Here is a 10737-nt window from a genome sequence, read left to right on the forward strand (position 1 = left end):
AATCAATTTGTGAATGGATACATAATAACTTGTGATCGAGGCTGGTACCACACGTCTTGTATTGGCCTAGAGGTACATTCCACTGAAAAAAAAATTCAATGTGTTTTAAAGGAAACATGTCACGTAAACCATATTTGGCACCAACCATGTACAATTAATTATAAATTGAATCACCTAAAAAAAAAATTTATAAAAAATTAATTACTTAAAATATCTCCATAAAAGAACCCCAGATACGAGCTCTTATCGGAAATTGCCGATCTTTAATGAGCAGGGCAATCACGAGGTCCGTGACGTCAGAGACGCGTCACTTGATCTGAAGCCTTACACTTAAAAGCATTAGTCCGTACCACTCATAAAGAATCTAAGACTTGCACAGCTTACCAAAACAATGAGTGTTCGTTCGCAAAACGTTTTGCCGTATCAATATGAGCTGTTAGTAAATGAAGAAAGACACACATTTACTTACAACAGTGATACTGAAGAAAAAACGGATAGCGAGTCGGAGGGTGGAGAAACTGATGGTGCCAGACCAGACCGGTCGACCAATTTACAGCCCGGAGCCCGAAAATAACCCGGAGACAAAACCAAAACTCGGATGCTAATGCCGAGGTGTATACTGTTCATATTTAGCATAAAGATACACCTCGATATGATGTATTTAAATATGTAAAAAATATAAATGTAGGACAAACATTTTTGGGTTGTTTTTTTTAGAAAATATCGCATTTTTTATGTTCGGGCTGTACATAATGAAATCTGTATGCACAGTGTAAACAAACGCTCTAATTTACGACAAGGCGCTTCACTTACATTAACCTGACTTGTAAAACAACATAAATGACTTGAGAGTATAATCAACTTTTAAACTAAATATATCTCTATTTGCATCAATAGAACGAAATGGGGTTATAGTATTTTTCTCTCATAAAAAAAGTAGCATATTATTAGGCCTATTGGTAGGGTGCGTTAGAGTAAAAACGACCACTCACGATACCCAAATGATAATTTTCTTTTCTTTGGTACTACGTAATTGGTCAGTTTTGTAATTTTAGATGGGAAAGTCTACTTAATCAAGGGTTTTACAGCATTATTTACAGTAATGAAGCAGGGCGGCTGATAATGTCCATTAACATTGTACTATAGTCGCGACAGGTTACGCCACAATACCCTGTGATCTTAAAAAAACTGGCACGTATTTTGTACGTATGTCTAGACCGTGGTAATCACTTACCTGGTCGATACCCTGCAATATACACCTGCCAATCAGGAATCACATGTGCAGGCCACGGAAAGAAAGGACCAATTAACTAAAACAACACTCCGATTCTCAAGTCAGCCCGTGGATGAAACATAATAGTTATTTCGACACCGACAGTAGTGGTTTATTTTGTATTGAACTTCGTGTTGCTTTGGGGCTTCGGGCGATGAGGAACGTTTTTGTGACGTATTCCGCCCGAAGATTAAAAACATTATTTAAAATTATTATTGTTTTCTACACGTTTTTTAAAAACATATTTAAATACATCGTACTGAGATGTATCCTCATGCCAAATCCCATGTTTGTATATGCCATATTTAATTACTTATTGACGTTTCCTTCTTCGGACGGTGAATACAGATTGTGTTATGTAGGCCTACAGCCCTAACATGAAAAATCTTTTTTTTTCCAAAAAAATAAATAAATAAAAAATTCTACATTTTTGTTTTAACATATATAAATACATCATGCTGAGGTGTATCTTTGTGCCAAATATGTACAATGTACACCTCGGCATTCGCAACCGAGTACTGTTTTTGTCTCCGGGTAACGTTCGGGCTCCGGGCTGTAAATAGGCTGACACCAAAGTACTATGCGGTGTTGGTGTCCAATCTTTTCTTTTGCGATAAAATACACGCGTCTTTCTTCGGATACAATCCTTTGGAAAACCATAAAAAGACAATCCCGATCGTTTAAACTGTTTATTTTTACACCCAAAGGCCACGCAGTACGGCACTGTTGGACTGAAAAGATCGCAAGCCCCTTACTCCATATATAAACAGTTAACAACAATGGAAGAGTACAGCGGCTCTGACGTCACTTCCCTTTTTTCCGAACGCTCATGAAGAAATATGCATAAATCGTACTTTGATACTGATTAGCGTAATTTCTTCATTTTAAGTTAACTACACGTATTTTATTGTTATAAAGTTATTTGTATATTATTTTTATATCATTTTTCTTTTAAAATGAGCTATAATATGGTCTCGTGTCATGTTTCCTTTAATCAAGGGTTTTACAGCATTATTTACAGTAATGAAGCAGGGCGGCTGATAATGTCCATTAACATTGTACTATAGTCGCGACAGGTTACGCCACAATACCCTGTGAACTTAAAAAAAACTGGCACGTATTTTGTACGTATGTCTAGACCGTGGTAATCACTTACCTGGTCGATACCCTGCAATATACACCTGCCAATCAGGAATCACATGTGCAGGCCACGGAAAGAAAGGGCCAATTAACTAAAACAACACTCCGATTCTCAAGTCAGCCCGTGGATGAAACATAATAGTTATTTCGACACCGACAGTAGTGGTTTATTTTGTATTGAACTTCGTGTTGCTTTGGGGCTTCGGGCGATGAGGAACGTTTTTGTGACGTATTCCGCCCGAAGATTAAAAACATTATTTAAAATTATTATTGTTTTTTACACGTTTTTTAAAAACATATTTAAATACATCGTACTGAGATGTATCCTCATGCCAAATCCCATGTTTGTATATGCCATATTTAATTACTTATTGACGTTTCCTTCTTCGGACGGTGAATACAGATTTTGTTATGTAGGCCTACAGCCCTAACATGAAAAATCTTTTTTTTTCCAAAAAAATAAATAAATAAAAAATTCTACATTTTTGTTTTAACATATATAAATACATCATGCTGAGGTGTATCTTTGTGCCAAATATGTACAATGTACACCTCGGCATTCGCAACCGAGTACTGTTTTTGTCTCCGGGTAACGTTCGGGCTCCGGGCTGTAAATAGGCTGACACCAAAGTACTATGCGGTGTTGGTGTCCAATCTTTTCTTTTGCGATAAAATACACGCGTCTTTCTTCGGATACAATCCTTTGGAAAACCATAAAAAGACAATACCGATCGTTTAAACTGTTTATTTTTACACCCAAAGGCCACGCAGTACGGCACTGTTGGACTGAAAAGATCGCAAGCCCCTTACTCCATATATAAACAGTTAACAACAATGGAAGAGTACAGCGGCTCTGACGTCACTTCCCTTTTTTCCGAACGCTCACGAAGAAATATGCATAAATCGTACTTTGATACTGATTAGCGTAATTTCTTCATTTTAAGTTAACTACACGTATTTTATTGTTATAAAGTTATTTGTATATTATTTTTATATCATTTTTCTTTTAAAATGAGCTATAATATGGTCTCGTGTCATGTTTCCTTTAAGGATCTCTTGCCTTTAATTGGTGTGGTTGAAAGGGTATCCTATGTGGCTCTTGTCGTTACTTGGTAAAGTTGTGGGGCGGGATTTAGCTCAGTCGGTTGAGCGCTCGTCATAGGTGCTTGCTTGGATTTGTTCTCGTTCCGACCAGTGCACCACAACTGATCAAAGGTCATGGTGTGTGCTTTCCTGTCTGTGGGAAAGTGCATATAAAAGATCCCTTTCTGCATTAGGACAAATGTAGCGGATTTCCTTTGTTGACTACGAGTAAGAACTACCAAATGTTTGACATCCAATAGCCGATGATTAATTAATCAGTGTGCTCTAGTGGTGTCGTTATACAAAAACAAACTTCAAACCGTCACGCCGACATCCACAAACAAATCTGGATTCTTAAAGGAAGGGACAATTAAGGCATTTGGCCAGGTATGCATATTCAGCGATATATAATGCACATTATTACTTAATATCAACAAGTATAATCGTATAGTTAATTAATAAAACGGTTAAATGTGACGGCTATTATATATAACGGGCGCAGCCATTTTGTACCATCTCAGTGAGTACGCTGGTGGTTACGTAATACTTAACGCGTAACGTCAGGAATGAGCCTTAGAACTAGAGAAAGACAATCTACCTGTTTTTTTGCGGGATGATAAATAGTCATGCATTGCAATGTTCTGTAATAATACACATCCCAGTAAGCCAGCAATAAGTATATCCAACACTATATATATTATGTTTCAATACAAAATAAAATACCATTGTCAAAGTGGCTACACAACAAGTCGAAATAATTAACAATATTTTGTCCATGCATTAACCTACGTACTGAAATGATACACGGAGTGTTTTCATAGTTAATTGGTCTATGCTGTTAGTTGCTTCTACCTGTGATTCCTGATTGGCAGGTGTGTATTTGATTGGTAACCAGACGAGCCAATTAATTGACGCTGTCCAGACATAAAAATACATACCGGTATTGTGGAATATTACCTGTCGCCCCTAAAATGGTAATGGAGATGGTTTATTACTGTAAATACTTCTGTAAAACTATTGATTAAGTAGACTTTTCCATCTAAAACCACAGAACTGACCAATTACGTAGTCCCAAAGAAAAAGAAAATTATCACTTGGGTATCGTGGGTTGTCGTTTTTGCTCCAACGTAGCATATCATTAGGCCTAATAGTGTACATTTTTCCTTTGGATTATTTAACAGAGAAAAATACAATAACCCCATTTTGTTCTGTTAATGCAACTTGAAATATATTTAGTTAAATAATTTATTATATTATTACGTCATTTATGCTGTTTTACAAAGTCAGGTTGATCAAAGAGAAGCGCCTTGTCGAAAATTACTGCTTTTGTTTACACTGTACATACAGGAGATGGTCAGGAGCTGACGTAACTTCGTTGTTGGTCCGGGTATGCATCTTTCCAACACATAAGGCTCTTGTTTGAGTTAACCCTACCTTTAAGTAGCTTTAAACTTATTAAATCTGCAATACCGGGCATATTTTAAATTATTTAGTCATAATACAGGACCCGCTGAGTGTATTTGAAAGTGGGGGACAACTGTCAGTGCGATTTGAAAGGGTGGAGGAGGTGGCTCCATCGGAGCGATAGCTAGAGGAACTTTGAGTGCTGTTAGGTCACTTCGGCGGCATGTTTCCATAAGAAAATGTTGTTTTTTTTCAGATGTTTAAATACGGTATTTCCTATCTTTTTAGTACGATAGCAAGGAACAGTGGTGTGCTCTAGTTGTGTCATTAAACAAAACAAACTTTAACTTAGAAGTGGGCTGCTATCCCGCTGTCTTGTATTCCATCATATTAAATTATGGCGACGAACTTTAATTGTTCGTTATTATAATAATAATAAGCAAGGACAGTGGGTTAGTTGGTTAGTGGTTAGTGAGAGAGAAGAGGGTGTAGTGGTCTTACACCTACCCACTGAGTCGTTAAAACTCGCTCTGGGTGGGAGCCGGTAACGGGCTGCGAACTATGTACCTACAAGCCTTATGTCCTATACCTCAACCGCGACACCACCGAGGCAATAGTCGTTTTCCACATGCGCTGGTTTTTCACACTGCTAAATTAATAACCATTGAATCGATCTTTTGATGCGACTGTTCCAGTGTCCCGCGCCCGCACCATGACTCTATCACGCCAAAACCCGCGTACACGAGAAACGGCCTTTAAAGAGACATTCCCGAGTTTGCTGCATTGTAAGATGTTTTCGACTAATAAAATAATTCTACGATTAAACATACATATTAAATATATTAAAAATATCAGTGTCTGTATATTCAATGTGTTTTTGGTCGTCTTAATATTTGTAAGAAGCCCAAACTGGAGTTTGTCTTAAAATAATTTCGTACGTACGAAAAAATCGTTTTTAGGAAATAAAATGAAATTTAACCTACTACAAATATTAGAACGATCAGAAACACGTTTACAATACAGCCACTAATATTTTATGCAGAAAAATATATCTGATATGTAATTACAGTCGTCAAAAAGTCTCTGTTAGTCGATAACATCTTAAACATTGCAGCAAACTCAGGAATGTCCCTTTAATGTTAATACAATATAGAATCTTTTAAAAAAAAGAATAAGAATTTCAGCAGAACGCCGATATTGTGGAAAATGTCGAGAAATTATTTTGAAAGACATCCAGTCATGCAGAATACTTTAATTAGCCAAGTTTAATCTCCATGAAGAAAAATAATGAGTGGGAATACCTGACGTTGATGCCGATGAGATCATTCAGTGTATCTATTTTCAAATTAGGCCTGTTATACTGAATACCACTGAAAACGCAAAACACAGTTTTCAGTTGTTATTGCTATAGTTATTGCATATATGTGAGGTTGTTATAAAACACATACACGAACTCTAACCCTTGAATACAATGTTTAGGTTATTTACTGCTTACCAGAATGCATCCAGTTATACAAAATATATTATTATGTCTTCTGGTATCTGGTACAAATCTGGGGCCTAATCCACAAAGGTCTCTTAGGCTCTGCTAGACAACAAAGCATCCTGTGACGGAACATGCTCTTAATTTTGTTTTCGCCTGTGGCGATATTAATTGTTTTAGAGGGCCGTGTGCAGTTCCAATATGCACTTAAGCCCAGGTGGCCAGTAGTTACGTAATACCTCCGCGAGTGAGGTTTTTACAACCGTGATTTTGGCGACTAGGCGTCAGTGAGTCTGGCCATCTAAGAGAAAATATGTCGGCGTGGTCGCTGTGGAAATATCATTTGATGGGGGGGGGGGGGGGGGGGGGCGCGATGTACCCCCAGGCGATATTCGGTTTTTATGATAAATAGCTAGGGTTTTAGAGTTATCAGGGAGAAACATATTGGAAGGCTTCCAGGGAACGTTCGTCCGTTTGGACTTGGTAAATATCATTTCTGCTCTGTTGTATAACCTTGATGTGATTGATGTGACTTTAAATATTTTAATACTGTATTATACCAATATTATTTAGACGGTGCTGCCGGTCATCTGACGCTCACTGTATACTGTAGGCTCACTGTTCTGAATAATTATTAAGGCTTAGCCAGTCATCCTAGAGGACCTAGATAAACTGTAGGTTATTGTCTTTATTGTGATAGGTACCAGTATTAAGTCTGTATTACAAGGTTATTGAATGAGTAGTTAGGGTTAATTAAAAATTAACCAGTTAGGAATAGAGTTGTAATTCCTTTATTAATTAAGTTCTCCTGGAAGCGTTTCTCAATTATCACACGTTATTGAACGAGTAGTAAGGGTTAATTAAAAATTAACCAGTTAGGAATAGAGTTGTAATTCCTTTATTAATTAAGTTCTCCTGGAAGCGTTTCTCACACGTGTGGGTGTTGTGTCACGGTGAAGTGATTACAATATTGTGTAAACTAGACACCTAGAGATTAACTAATTAAGTGATCAGTTCTGGGTTGTTATTATTTGTTGTTGTTAATTAACTACTGCGGCAGTACATTTGTCAGCGTAGGTTAATACAGATTCCAAAGTGTATTGTGGTTGTGTTGTGTTTTCTAGTGAACTAAACGTGCTATAATAATATATATTTTATATAAGATCTTATCTCTGATCATACCTAGACGAGCCAGCGGGTATAACTGCCTGTTACAGAGAGATCTAATAGATATACAGTTAGGAGAGAGATTTGGATAATCGTGTTTTATTCAATTACGGGTATTATAGGATCCCCGTGACACATCCTCTTTGCAAGTCTTTTAGCAGTGCACTGCGAGATCACAAAGTTGCGAGAGTTTGGTGAATTAGGCCCCTGGCTGGTGAATTCAGTATATTAATGTCCGAGGCTTAGCTGTATGCAAGACAACTGTCTGGGCTTCGAGGTTCAAGATTTCGTGAGAGCTGTTATGATGTTTCAAAATATCCTTTGGGCTCTGTCTTGTATAAAGAAAAGATACAGACGGCTAGTTTCGCTAATGGCCTTCTGTCAACGTCCCAACCCGCCGCTGCAACCCACATGCCAGCACAGAGATTCGAGGTTTCGTGCGAACTGTTACAATATTATTAAAATCTCCTTTGGACTCTGTCTTGTGTAAAGATAAAGTTTGTTTTGTTTAACAACACCACCAGAGCACATTGATTTATTAATTAATTATCGGCTGTTGGATGTCAAACATTTTTTTAAATTTTACCTACGAGGAAACCTGCTATATGTTTTCATTACTAGCAAGGGATCTTTTACATGTACCATCCCACAGGCAGGATAGCACATACCACGTCCTTTGATATAATTGGCCAGAACGAGAAATAGCCCATTGGTCCCACAGAGGGGGATCGACCCTAGACCGACCGCGCATCAGCCGAGCGCTTTACCATTGGGCCACGTTCTACAGATTGGATGCGGAGCGTGCGTGCGGATCGACTGTTGCGTCTAATGCGTCTGTGGTTTGCGTTTTGGGCATACAAAACCATATACGATTATTCTATTGCGGCTGGCCGCATGCGTTTTTCAGACGCACGCCACGCACACATCCAGTCCAGACGCTCTTTTTAGAACTGGACCGGCCTCAGTGGCGTCGTGGTTAGGTCATCGGTCTACAGGCTGGTAGGTACTGGGTTCGGATCCCAGTCGAGGCATGGTATTTTTAATCCAGATACCGACTCCAAACCCTGAGTTAGTGCTCCGCAAGGCTCAGTGGGTAGGTGTAAACCACTTGCCTGTGGGAAGCGCAAATAAAAGATCCCTTGCTGCCTGTCGTAAAAGAGTAGCCTATGTGGCGACAGCGGGTTTCCTCCAAAAACCACTGTCAGAATGACCATATGTTTGACGTCCAGTAGTCTAGTGGTGTCGTTAATTAAAACAAACTTTACTTTTTACTTTTTAAAACTAATGTATTTCGATGTTTTTTTCTTTTTAAGCCGGACCGCACCCAATGCACCGCGTCCAGTCTATATGAGCGTTTATAGACCCAGACATCACAATATACCGGACATGGAGTCTTAGCTACAATCGCTAGAACCAAGCCCAGTCACAGTTTCGGTTGCCTTGAACCTAATCCTTAAATCAATAACACCGAACTCGGTGGCGTATTGGCTGAGCCATCGGCTGGAAGACTGATAGGTACTGGGTTCGTAAACTAATGCCTTCTTTCACCCAAATTGTAAAGCGTTCGCCTGATGCGCGGTCGCTCTAGAGTCGATCCCCGTCGGTGGACCCAGCCAGTCCACCACGATAGGTGTAACAAAGGCCGTAGTATATGTGCTATCCTGTCTGTGAGATGGTGCATATAAAATACTCTTTGCTACTAATGAAAAAAATGTAGCGGGTTTCCTCACTAAGACTATGCCAGAATTACACCCAACAGCCGATAATTAATACTTAATGTTCTCTAGTGGTAGCATTAAATGAACAAAACTTACTTTCTCCAACCCAAAGTGAGATTTTAACAGCTCAACGTAAGACCAGTACACTTACTTTTCTATCTCAAACAACCATACCACAAACCACTGTCCGGGAAAGACGAACTAGATGTCTAAGATATGTGTGTCCAAGAAAGCGTGCTTGAACCTTAATTCGCTATACTCATGTAAATAAACCTCGATTAAAAACAGTCAATAATAAGCTTAAAACCTGTGGTCCCAGTAGGTGTCGCTAACATATTCAATAGGCATTAGATGCTAATCCGCATGCCAGACAGGTGAAAGATAGTTTTATTAACAAGGCTTACCGAACATTTTTAATGACGGTAAAAATAAATCTTTACAAAAGCTACATTCACGGGTAAGTAGCTCATAAATAAATTAGCTTGATTCTTTAAAACGACTTATTCTTCGATATTTTAATCAATAGTCTAATTTCGTACTTATGACCAGTTTAGTTTTCAAAGGATTTACTGTATTTTCGCGTTTCAAGGACGCCTCGGTTATTCTGGGATGTTTGTTTAGCACAGATGTTAATGGTGAGAGAGAGAGAGAGAGAGAGAGAGAGAGAGAGAGAGAGAGAGAGAGAGAGAGAGAGAGAGAGAGAGAGAGAGAGAGAGAGAGAGAGAGAGAGAGAGAGAGAGAGAATTAATTTTGTTTTGTTTAACGACACCACTAGAACGCATTAATTAATATTAGTCATCGGCTATTGGATGTGAAACATTTGGTAATTCTCACACAGTCCCTGACAATCTTCAGAGAAAACCCGCTACATGTTTTCCATTAGCAGCAATGGATCTTTTACAAGCACTTCCTTACAGACATGACAGCACATACCACAGCCTTTGATACAGCAGTCGTAGGGCACTGCTTGGAATTGAAGACAAACAGTACTGGGTTTGATCCTTCGACCCGCCAGTCTTATGCAGGCGAGCGTAGTCGGGATAAAGGTATTAAACTCCGCAAAGACTTTCTGAGCACCTCGGAACATTTAAAATCCTTCATAAATCCATTGGAATAACCAAGTCCACGATTACGGAGGCCGATACCAATGCACGTACCTTCGTAACAGTTGAGTTAAGTAGCAGATTAAATAAATTAACTGGCTTCTTTAAAAAGGCCTACGGCAGTACGCGTGGCTGGACGCAAAGAAATCTGTGCCGCTTTCGGTTTGTCTTCAATGACTCCATATATTGATTGGTACCACGTGTGCCGCTAATTCTCGCAGGACAAGTTTTGTAGTCTCGTCTTTTGTTCCAGAACCACCAGTCATCAACGATGTACTATCGGCGCCGGCTTAAACCGGTTTTCTCGCAGCAGACGACAATCAAATGGAATGGCAATTAGGTTGCTACACACCACCACTACCTGTA

The sequence above is a fragment of the Gigantopelta aegis genome, chromosome 2 (assembly GCF_016097555.1).
Source record: "Gigantopelta aegis isolate Gae_Host chromosome 2, Gae_host_genome, whole genome shotgun sequence".
Taxonomy (NCBI): domain Eukaryota; kingdom Metazoa; phylum Mollusca; class Gastropoda; order Neomphalida; family Peltospiridae; genus Gigantopelta; species Gigantopelta aegis.